This window comes from Artemia franciscana, chromosome 4 (assembly GCF_032884065.1).
Source record: "Artemia franciscana chromosome 4, ASM3288406v1, whole genome shotgun sequence".
NCBI classification, from domain to species: domain Eukaryota; kingdom Metazoa; phylum Arthropoda; class Branchiopoda; order Anostraca; family Artemiidae; genus Artemia; species Artemia franciscana.
The window spans coordinates 60,315,320-60,327,813 of record NC_088866.1 but is presented as its reverse complement, the minus strand read 5'-3'; the positions used below and the strand labels follow the sequence as shown (position 1 = coordinate 60,327,813).

Here is a 12,494-nt window from a genome sequence, read left to right as displayed (position 1 = left end):
TTTGGAAAATTCAAGAAATAATAAGGGAGATGATCAAAAAGGCAATATTTGCATGCTACCAATACTACTATAACTACCAACACCACTACTACCACACTACTACATTTATAATATGGAGGGGAAATTCGAACTAAATCAAAAGACGCTATGTGCATGCACATTATCAAAAAATTGTATCTCAAGAACTGATTTGCGTACTAAGCTGGAACTTTCAGAGAATACTTCAAGGGGAACATCATCTGGCCAAAAGACATTATATGCACACTACTGCTGCATTAACTACTACTACTACTACTTATTCTATGGCAACTACTTGCAAGGCCAAGAGCATTGAGATGAACATTTCAAGAGGTATATGAACAAAGAGGTAATCATAAGGAGGTATCAGCAATGTCATAGCAATGGCTAATTGTCTTAAGTTGAAACTTCCAAGACTTGATAAGAGAGATGTTCTACTGACCTATAAGCAATATGGTAATATTACTGCTGCTACTAGTACTATCGCTATCCCTATTACGACTTTTATTAGTAATGTCAATGCTACTACTCTGACTACTATTACAATTATCCCTAGTTGTAATATCCCATACTAGTTGTAGTATGGAGGTGAAATTCTTAAGAAGTTTTGAGGGGGGAGGGTGAACTAACAACAGCAGCCTTCGATGTTCTTGCTGAGGGTGAAACTAAACTGAAATCAAGAATGTATCCAGGATTTTTTTTTCGGAGGGGGGTTTACGAAAAACTGTAAAAAACGCATCAAAAGTTGTTTCTATTTATTTTTGTAATGTTTTTACGAGTCGGACAAGCCTTCGGGTGACGGGGGTTCAAATAAGCCTTGAATGTAATTAACTTCTCCTACGGAAGAAAGGGTGTAAAAATGGGGTTCAATGATGTTAATCTTTTCTAACAACATATCTCATATTTTTAAACTTAGTCATAAGATGCAAGCATAGTTTAAGAAACCGACCAAAAAGTGTAATGATTTTTTCTGTGGTTTAATCGTCACGAAGCAATGTTTTTTTGTTTTTTTTTGCATTGATTTTCAGAATTTTGAAAATGAAAACACTAACTCTGCCAGCCCAAAAATATTTTAGGCGACAACATGTCGAAAGCTTATGTACACTATCCCATAAATTACAGGGATGAAGTCAAGATAAAAAAGTGATCATTTGGTTTCACAACATGAATGTTCACATATATCTCAAGCTATAGATTCACCAATTTTAAGACCACACACACCACCTGTCCGACCAGTGCCTTTCAAGTGATTTATTTTTATGCTGAAATGTCAATTGTTTAAAAAAAAGTAGTATGAATTTTTATGTAATATGGCGGATATTTGTTCTTCACAAATTTCTGCAAGAAAATAATTAATCAAGTCCCTGAAAGGATTTAAGTTGCGTCATTTCGTAATATACTTCCGTATTAGTGTTTTTTTCGTATTATGTTTTCTTAATTAATGTTGTTGTGTAAAGAAAACCTTTGTTTAATTTATCCAGACAGACAGAGCGTATAGACAGAAAAATCGTTTTAAGTTCCATCATAAAAAGTTGAACATTTTCAACAATTTAGGCTGGTGGATTCATTATGTTTATTGGTTGTTACACTAAAAGTTATGTTGTATTTAAGTTCGGCTACAGATAAATGATAATGATAAATGCTACATATTTTGTAGCCATTGATGTGCCATTTTATCCTTATTATGGCTGCAACTATAGCTGCAACCTAGTACGAAACTTAACACAGCATAAAGTGACCAAAAGTTTAAAAACACGTTGAAAAACCTGTGTAATGAGAAATAATAGCCCTTTTTAGCGGAATCAGTAATAGTAACTACCACTGTATTTCAAATAATCTTAATGGTAAATATTTTTATTATGAAAATATTTTTTAAGATACCACCCGGAAAAAAGTAACGTCGATGCGTGAAAAACACGAATATGAGTCAGCTTTAACGATTACAAGCGCTCATAGGGCTAGTCCAAGATCCAATATGATAGTTAAAAGGCGTCATTTGACACCTTTTGTCAAATTTATATTTACAAGCCAGCATCTTAAATAACGAAATACGTTCAATCAATTGTTCAAACTCATATTCATACATATTATTTGTGCCTCAAACAAATCGGAAGTTTTTTTCAAAATTTATTACACCTCCTTTTCTGAAATGCAGAGATAGTGTAGAAATTAAGCCTCTGATATCAAGATTGCGTTTTTAAATTCAAACGTAAATTGGATAATTGAAAAATTCAAAATGTATTTCATGTCCTGTAGTTCTTAAGTTAGGCGAGCTTTTAACAGCCTTCTTTTCCTCTCGCAAAACCACTACCGATGTTTTTTTGTATTTTTTTAATCATAATCTCGTGTTTTGCGTCACTTTTGGGCAAAGCAGAGGCATAGAGAGACCGAAGCTAAACAAGACGCACGAACCTAAAACCTACTAAGGATTTGGGTGCAGGTTCTGAAGCACTTTTAAAACCGAATCTAAGAGTCTAACTCATGGGTCAATCCTGACACAATCATTCCTTTAATCCTTCGCTCAGAAACCTTTCAAAGAGGCTAAGTTTTACTAATATACATGAAAAACCTATAGAGAACACACAAATTAACTCTTCGATGATGGCCCCTTTCATGGTTTTTATGTGGTATAAACTTCCTTTGAATTTTATCCCCCTCCCCTTGTTTCTCTTAAATAAAATATTTCCCTAGATTTTCCTAACCGAAAAAAAAAATCGTGGGTGTCGTTCATTGGTAACCTTGATTCTGACACAAGCAGGAATTTGTCAATACATTGTCAGGTATTCCTTATTAAATTTAAGTGACATTCAGGGGCTTAATCTAATGTTCCCCTCATAGAAGATGAAGGGGGTGATCTCCACCTATTCTATCTCGATTAAAACTATAGTTGCTTCTTTTAATTATTGTCTCAGTCTAATTTCTTGCCACTTTTAGTTTACATTTGTTACTTTTAGCAACAGTCCTACTTTGGAACAGCTGTAACTTTCGTATACGCATAAATATACGTATACGTATATTTTTGAAATCGTTAGCAATTGGAAATTGACGGATTTCCTTAATTATATTGCCTAAATTTCCATATTTCCTGAGCCATTGCAGCTAAAGAGAAAACGGATTTAATTTCGTGAAAATTTCAAATACTGAGATTGCTACAGCTTTCCAACATCTAATCGCTTCCTCTAATGAGGTCATTAAGAGTTAGAAACAGACAGTAGAAAGCAAGAAAATATTATTATGGCGGTGAGCATTCTGAATGGAAAAATTTGAATGAGTTGGAGGAAGTCGTTTTTTTTTTGTTTTTTTTTTTTGTTTTTTTTTTTTGTTTTGTTTTTTTTAATCCAATTGACACAGGGATTTTTGACTAATTAATCAATCCTAAGATAAAACAACAACTACTAATAACTCACTCAAGCCAGTTAATGTCAGTTTTAAGCCCAAAATTGGCTTTCAGAATTCAAAGTATAGATGTAACATAGGCAGCGCAATAGCGCTGCCTAAGTAAGCACTGCCAGTGGGTAATTTTTTTTGGCACTTCTTATAGAAGGAGTTGCATTAGAAACTTCAAAATGGGGTCATTCGATTAGAAATCGAATGGTCTATAGCCCTTTTCAATTGTCGAAAGTGATTGGAAGGCAACCAGCTCCCCTTCCAAACACCCATCATTTCCCCAAGCTCATCCAATCAAAATCTTGAGATAACAATTTTGTTCAGCGTAGTTGAAGGGTCCTGAAATTATGTCTTTGAGGATGACAAGCCCTCCACAGCCTTCAAGGCAAGGGTTGTAAGTTATTGCCTGACGGTATATAAGGTTTTTGTAGAAAGTGCCGTCGTATAAGCCTTAAAGGTGGCTCAATGGATTGGTAATCAGAAGTTCTAGGGCTCTTTTAAGAGTCAAAGTGATTGGAGGGCACTTACCTCCCTGGCCCTAAGCACTTCGAGTTTTCCCATAATACATCTGATAAAAAATTTTGAGGTCGCCATTTGTTCAAAAATATAGTCCAAAGATCATAGGCCGCACAAAAGTGCTGCCTGAGTAAAGAGCGATGTTGACACAGTGTATTTTTTTCTCTTTCTTTTTTTTCCTTTTTGTTTTTTTTAACACCAGGAAACTTCGTATAGAAGGAGTCGTCGTAGAAACTTCCAAAGGGGCTTGCTCGATTAGAAATTACAGGCTCTAGTGCCCTTTCTAATAACCAAAAGAGATTGGAGTGAAATCAGCCCCTTACTCTCGCCAAATACATCCAACCGAATTCTGAGATAGCCATTTGGTTCACCGTAGTTGATAGGTCCAGTATTTATATCTTTGAAGATTAAACTCCCCGCCCTAACCCTCAGAGCAAGGGTTGTATGTTGTGCCCCGGGGGTGTATAGGGTTTTTATGGAAAGGCCGGTCTTATAAACCTTGGAGGGGCTCATTGGATTGTAAATTGAAAGTACTAGTGACAATTTTAGTCATCAAAGGTGATTGGAGAAAAACCAGACCCCCTCGCCCATCATTTTCCGAAGCAGTCTAATCCAAATTTTAAGGAAGCAATTTTTCAAGTGCATTTTACAGGTTCAGTAATTATTTCTTATAATGTGAGAAATCTCCTCCCCCCTTCTGGCCCTCAGGCAAGGTCTGTTAGTTATATTAGTTGCTCGTTAACGTTTAACGTTTTTACGGTAAGGCTGGTTGTTTAAACTTGAAACGTAGCTCCTAGTGTACTTTTTAAGAGCCAAAAGAATAAAAAGGCAACTTGCCTTTTTATCCTCCCCAAGGGTTCGCTCCCCCAGATGCATCCGATAGACAAATGCGATAGATATTTTGGGATAGTCTTTTTGTTCAAAATAGTTTTCAAAATATAATACATAAGGACCATCGGGGTTGAAATAGTTCCCCACCCCAGAACCTGGGAGAAAAGATTGCAATTTATGCCCGGAAATAAAATAATAGTGACGGCATAATCTGTTCCATGACGCCCATAGAGTTTATACTATTGGAGTTATCAATCCTTCAAGATGTTATTACGTGCATCTGGGCCTTGTGTAATACTATAAACACCTGTGTGTTTCGCAATACTACAGTACACCTGTTTATACGTAGTAAGAGCTGCTTGTTACTTAATTATTTACCTATGTTGAGGATGATGTAATCTTGCGTGACTTTTTAGATTTTACGGTTCACTTACCTAAGTATTGGATAAGAGCTAAGTGTGTAAACATAGAGGATATTGTTCGGGGCATATTATTTAGTAATGAATACTTTTAGACTATTGAATATTGAAGGCGCTAGCAGCGGTTATATGAAACCTAGAGTACCTAACGTAGAAGTAGAAATTAAAAGGGGCTGTTCAATAACCCTAGAATGGAACGAGATGTTAGGAAAATGTGTAATATCATTGGAAAAATTCAAGTTGCAAGAACAGTTATGTTTTGCAGCAAAAGTGAATATAATGCACATACAAAGATGAAAAGACAGATTAAATGCATAAGTGAAATATTGAAGAAAGTGTTCCGAATCACTATATAAAAAAGGAATGAGTTTGTTACTATTACATTTGAATGATTTTCTCGTTGGATCTTTTAATAGCAATGAGAAGGTGGAAAGAATCGTTATTCTTGATTAGTCTATAATGGGCAGTGAGAGAGTCAAGATTAAAAATGGTTAGATTTGAGAAACAAAAAAATATACGGCACCTAGTGACTTTGGAAAAATGGCTAATCTTGAATGATGATTTTCAAGTGTTATCTCTTCAAAGAAAATTTTAAATTGTTTTGGGAAGAAGAACCTGGTCATCGCTTCAATTGCAGGAATGATAAAAGAGTTTTGTTTTTAACGACATCGCTGATTTTATTTTGGCTTTTGCAGAAAATGATTCTTCATATGGGAATATCGTGTGTAACATTGCTTCAGATAAGCAAATTGAAACATTTGAATTTTATAAAAAGAATCAGAACAGTATTATTAACTTTACAAGGAAACATAATCAAATTATGTTACATTATTTTGTAGAAAATGTGTCCCTGACTTTGAATGCCAAAATGAATACAAACTGAGCCGTGAAGAGCTGCTGCCACATATCGTTGTCGATGGTTAATTATACGTGGAAGAAGAAATCTAAAGAATGACGATTTTTGTACCTGCCAGTTTTATCAATAAACAAATTCAAAAACATTTTAATACCATTTAACTCTTAGGACACTAAAATTTATAATATACAGGTAGGAAAGGGTAATTTCCACTAGAAAGTCGTTCAATCGAGGGTTGTCTATGTAAATGCTGAGAAACTGACTGTAAGCACATCCATGACATCGAATATAATAGTGCGTGAAAACCAAAGCTTTTGTTTGATTAAAGAAAAAAAGACAAGTATATTTTAACTGAAAGTAAGGAGTAACATTAAAACTTAAAATGAACAGAAACTATTCTATATATGAAATGGGCTGTACCCCACTTTTTACGGTAAAGTTTGACCATTTTTTACATATCTACTTTATAAAACAATAAAAAACTTTAGCAAAAAGATCGATGTGTTTTAAGGTTTATAGTTGCTCCTTATCTTCAGTTTAAAAAACATGTTTTTTATTGAATTTTGGAACATTTTCGAATTAAAGCAGCTTTTGAATTTGGTAGGCTTATATGATTAATTATAACGAAATTTACATATTAATTTTATTTTGCTAAAAAAAATGACAACCCTGTAATAACATAAGTTTGATTTTTGTTTCAGTTGTTTAAGAATCACTCCTGAATCACAAAGGCTAATTAATTAGAATAATAAACTCTTTTTAAATGTCAAAACAGAAACTTGAGCTTAAGAGTGAGCTACTGAAGAGAGGCAACCCCATCTCATATACATAATATTTTCTATTCGTCTTAGGTTTTTATGTTGCTTCTTACTTTCAGTTGCAAAAAATGTTTGTTATTTAATTACTGTTCGTTTTTTAAATAACTTCGGGAAATCCAAGTCCCCCCTCAAATGAAAATTTCCCTTTCCCCACTAGAAATTTCTCCATGGATAGGTTCTCCCACGTAGCTTAAGCTAGAGATATTTGCAGTACTAATTTTTTAAGACATAATAACAAAACCGCCAAAGAAGTAGAAACTATTTTAATGAAAATGAGAGTCGAAAGTTAATCAATTCTCAAATGACTGAAATGAATAAAAGAAAAGATCTTTAAAGGATATACGTATTAAATTATGCTTGTTTTAAGTTTTAATGTTATTCCTTACTTTCAGATGGAAAAACATTACTTTTGTGTTTATTAACAACCACCAACCAAAGACATACAATGTCGTTGCTCCATTTTCATATAATAATCATAGTTATGAAACTGCTTAAGGTAAAATTAAATGCTAAGATTGGCCAAAAAGTAACACAAACAAATTATTGCTTATATCGGCTTTTATCTTACAAAATTCAAATTTTAGCATAAACACCAAGGTATTAAAGAGGGGGAGAACTTCTTAATTTACGTAATATGAGGGGTTTTGCCCCCTTGCCAATACCTCGCTCTTAAGCTGAAGTTTGAATTTTGTTCCAATTCTTTAAAAATGACCCCTGAATCACAAAGGCCGTTTAATTAGAATAAATGGCTCTTTTGAAATTACTAAAAATACTTTAGCGTAAATAGCGAGGTACTGACGAGGGCTTCCAATTTTGAATAATGGATTTTCCACTTTGCCCAAGAAAATTTTTGATACGGGCGTGTAAAATGGATATGGTAGTTCATGAGGATCGAAAAATTCAATATTCTTTCATATTTGAAATATACATAGACAATGACCCGTCTTTACATATGACGGACTTCTATTAACAATGATAATGGTATTCTTAATACTTTGAATAGGTTTAAGGAAATCCGAGTGTAGGCAATGCAATTTGTATTTGGACATGCACAAATCCAAGTTGAGTACATTGATGATTTGACTTATGTTCATGGTGCCAAGTTTAATAGAAAACTGCCATCAGGGCTAATTTCCCAATATGTTTCAAACTGATTTATAAAGAACAATACTATAATCTCCTTCAATGGCTTGGCCAAAGATACACCCAAAACGCACTGTGGGGATTCGGACAATACTCATATTTTGAGTACCAGAAAAATCTAATACAAGTATACCATGAGTTTTTGCAAACAATGTATCGGTTAGACCATTTTCAAAAGTTATGAATTTCGTTCTAGGGAACGCACCGTCATTTCATATAGAGTCCTTTAGGATTTATCAAAGTATAAATTGTAGAGTTGAATTCTAATTACTTTATGTGTAAGAGATGAAAGTCCAAATATTTCAAATTCGTGTGGGAAATTTGTCCATGATCCCATTGCACAAGCACTTTTTACAAAACCTAAAGCAAGTTCTAAAGGAATTTCACCAATGATAAATGAAGAGAGAGTATAGGTATGTGAACCTGCAGCAAAACGTCGTTGATTCAGGACTGTATGTGGAACAGATAATTTGATATTATATGTATTAGCCCTTAATTTTTCAATTGGCAAAGCAACAGAAATCATAACCTGTTGTTTTCGTAAATGGAGCATTGGCGAGGTGAAAGAGACTGTTGCATCAGGTGCAGTTGCAAATGTCGATTGTCTATATTTATCCACTGTCTGTATTTATTGATATTCGTAAAGCATTCAATGCAGTTGATTTTCAAACACTACTAAGTCGGATGGAGTCGTTAGGTGTCCGATGAAAATGCCTGAAATGGTTTGAAAGCTATCTCACAGGAATATCTCTAAAAGTATATGAACTCAGCAGCATTTCCAGTGATGTGTGGAGTACCACAAGGTTCAGTGTTGGGTCCACTTCTTTGCCTTATCTATGTTGATCTCATGCGTTTTTACCTGAAAGATGTGTGTCTTACCTCGTTTGCTGATGATACCGTTTTAACTGTTTTTGCCTCATCTGTGGAGGAGCTGGTGAGACAAGCGAGTCTTACACTGGAAAGGCTAGAGGTCTTTACCTCATTAAGTCTACCGTGCGTAAATGTGCGCAAGACATTTTTAATGACGTTCTGCAGAGTTGGTATACCGCTAGATGTGCATGGACTCGTAACTTTATGTGGTAAACCAATCCAGCAAGTTGATCATCTCCGCTATCTTGGTTTTTATCTGGATTACCACCTGTCATGGAGATTTCACTGTGACGCTATTTCATCAAAAATCGCCCATGGGGTTGGCATACTTCGGCGTCTGCAGCACTTTCTCCCACAGAGGATACTTCCAACTATATATTATTTGTTGGTTTATCCATATATCTCCTAAGGCTGCCTCCTATGGAGCAGCAACTTCTTATCCAACTATAGAAGAGTGCAAATTCTACAAAATAAAGCTGTTAGAACAATAGGTAGATATGTCCAGGATGTGCATGACACCTGTGCTTGCTTTACGTCACTGAAACTCCTTAATGTCGGTCAGATAAGAGATTACCAGGCTGCTGTGTTTGTGTTTCAGTGTATGAATGGCCTAGCCCCGGATGTTTTTAAGAGTTTTTACCAAACAAATAGTGATCTGCATAATTATGGAACAAGGCAGAGTAGTGATATAGTTGTGGATTTACGTCATGGTACCCGGTCTTCATTCTCAATGAAACACCTGGGTCCAAGTATGTGGAATGAACTACCAGTGAGCATTAGGGCGGAGGAAAACGTACCTCAGTTTAAAAAGAAATTAAAAGATTATTTTTTGGGGGACAAATGTTAAATTTTATTATGGGTGGTAGGGTGATTAGGGGAAGAAGGGTGGGTTCAGGAGGTAAGGGTGGGGCTAGGGAGATAAGGGTGGGCTAGGGAAGTAATTGTGGGCTAGGGAGGTAAGGTGGGGCTGGGAGGAATGAAAGGGGGGAGGGAGAGTTGTGTATTAATTAGTAAGAGAGATTGGATTTGTTATTATAGGTAAGTAGATATGTGGAATTTCGCGCGAATACAAACCCTCATAGGCTTTCCCCAGCGCAAAAGTGTTGTATTTTATTTATTTATTTGTGAGTGTTGAAATGAAAACTTAAACTTAAAAACTTGAACTTTTCGTAAAATAAAATTGGACAGAGCAAGTTGTAACTTTATATTAACCCTAATGTTGGGAGGCATCCATTGAGGTATATTAAATATTTCATGATTTATTTTAACAACAAGGTGTAAATAACTAGTTGTCGCCTCTTTAAGTATATTGGTAATATCAGTGTCTGTTTTATATTCATATTGAATGGGTATACCTACCAATTTTTTATAGGAATTTGGAGTCATCAACATAAATTATATGTAACTTGCATAAATTAATAGATTGTTACTTGTGCTCACCAATGTTCCATTTAAGTACTTATGACACTTATTTGTCAAAGCAAATTGGGTAGTCAAAAATTTTCATAGGATCAGGCCTCTGTGGCACTTTATGATTTAAGTTGGATTCTTTGACAATAAAATGTAAATCTATTAATGTGAAAGTCAAACCTATGAAATAGCTTTCACTGGAAAAAAATTTTAAAATGAACGTTTTTGGTGAGCGGTTGTTGCGAATAAAATTGTTCATAGTAGCCATGTTTTACACTACAATCAACACGTTCTGGATAGAGAAGATTCAGAGATGGGATGACACCTCGCGATTCAAGCTAATGTTATTCGGCACTTTTAAAAACGTTACTTATTGTAACGTTTCAAAACTTAAAACTAACAAAAATTATTATTTATATGAGGGATTTCCCCCTTCTCAAATCCCTCGCTCTTTACTCCATAGTTTTTATAACTTTCAAAAGAGCTTATTATTCTAATTCAACGGCCCTTGTGTTTCAGGAGTCGTTCTTGCAAAATTGGAACATAAAGTTAAACTTTAGTGTAGAGAGCGATGTATTGAAGAGGGGGCATTCCCCTCATATACATAGTAATTTCTGTTTGTTTTAAGCTTTGATGTTGCTCTTTACTTTCATTTGAAAATCTTGTTTTTTTTAATCTAATTTATGATCGTTTTAAAATAATTCCTGGAAATCCTTCTCCTCCTCCATGGGGAGTAACTTCTCCTCACGAAAAATCCCTCCATGGAAAGTTCTTTCCGCTTAAAATATCCCCTGCCACCATGAATTTTCCCCCAAGACAACTCCCTTCTAGCTGAATATTTTCATTGGAAAATTTATTGCGAACTGTTCCGGGTGAAAAATTTCTCTTATCGTACATTCATTTGAAAAATACTCAATTCCTGATTGTTTTTTAAATCATACCGGAAATCCCCTCCACCATGGAAAAGTTTTCCCCCCAATATCCCGCCCCTAGCAGAAAGTTGCTCTTGCAAAAAATTCTCCCTGGAGAATTTATCCCGTGGAAAACTCCCACATGGAGAATTTCTCCTGCGGAAAATGCTCCCCTATGCTAAAGTTACTCTAGACAATTCCGACCCGGTTAAAATTTTTTCCGGGGCAATTCCTCCTAACATCTCAACATGTAAAACTGAGTCGGCAAAGAGAAAGCAAGACAAATAAAAATAATTTCGTATGAAAATTCTGGATAATTTTTCCAGTGAACTATTTCCCCCGAAAAATTCCCTGCCCACGGAAAGCTCTCCCTATGGAAAATCCCCCAATAAGAAAATTCTCTTTGCACCTCCCCCCATAAAAAAATTCTGTATAATTTTCAATAACAAATACTGTATGTAAACAATCGACAAATTTAATGACTTACTGACCTTTCCGTAGGGCTGTGGGGGTTCATTTTATCCCCAAACCCAAAGGCATTGTTACTGAATGCTGAACAAAACAGCTATATCAAAATTTTGATCGGACGACTTTTAGGGAAAAAAGAGGTAGGACGGGGGCTAGTTCTCTTTTAATCTTTTCGGTTATATAAAAAGGACAGGAGAACTATTGGTTTCCGTTCGAATGAGCCTTTTCCCGATATTTTAGGACTATTTTTTTAATACGATCACCCCAAGAGTAAAATAAAACGCATCCGTGATGTTTCTTCTGGCAAAAATAACAAATTCTATATTTTTGAGGCATGTCTCTCCTTACTAACAGTTTATTACCACGAACTGTTTGAAAGCCACGCAAAAATAGAGATACAGAAGAATAATCCTAAATAGAAAGAGAGCATATCCCCTTAATTTACAGCTCTTTATGGTGACCTTCAAGTTTTGCATCAATCCTTCCATAGCGATTGCTTTGACACCAGAGCAATGTGACGACAACTCATAACCTATATTGTCTTGTCAGGTAAAGAACTGTAAGGAGCGATCCGGTTCATTAGTGACCGAAGCTCTAAAAAGCGGAATTATGATACCAATAGATACATCAAAACAATTAAATTTTTATGCTGATTTAGAAATATCAGTATCACCAAGTTTAATCATACCATCAAAAGTTAAGAGCCTGAGAGTGTTTTCCGTGTTTTCGAAAAAGGGTGAGGGGGAACCATAAAAGTAATAGAATCTTAATTGAAATTACACCATCAGATTCAATGTATCAGAGAACCGTATTGTAGAAGTTTCAAACTCCTATCTGGAACAATGTG

At 35.1% G+C, this 12,494-nt stretch overlaps 1 long non-coding RNA gene across 1 annotated transcript in view; it reads left to right on the top strand.

Moving 5' to 3' along the window:
• Positions 1 to 6,158, top strand: part of LOC136025683 (uncharacterized) — a 36,324-nt gene extending 30,166 nt beyond the window's left edge. Inside the window, exon 3 of the long non-coding RNA XR_010617150.1 lies at positions 6,011 to 6,158. This is a non-coding gene — a long non-coding RNA (uncharacterized LOC136025683). The remainder of the gene's footprint in view (positions 1 to 6,010) is intronic.
• The last annotated feature ends 6,336 nt before the right edge of the window (positions 6,159 to 12,494 follow it).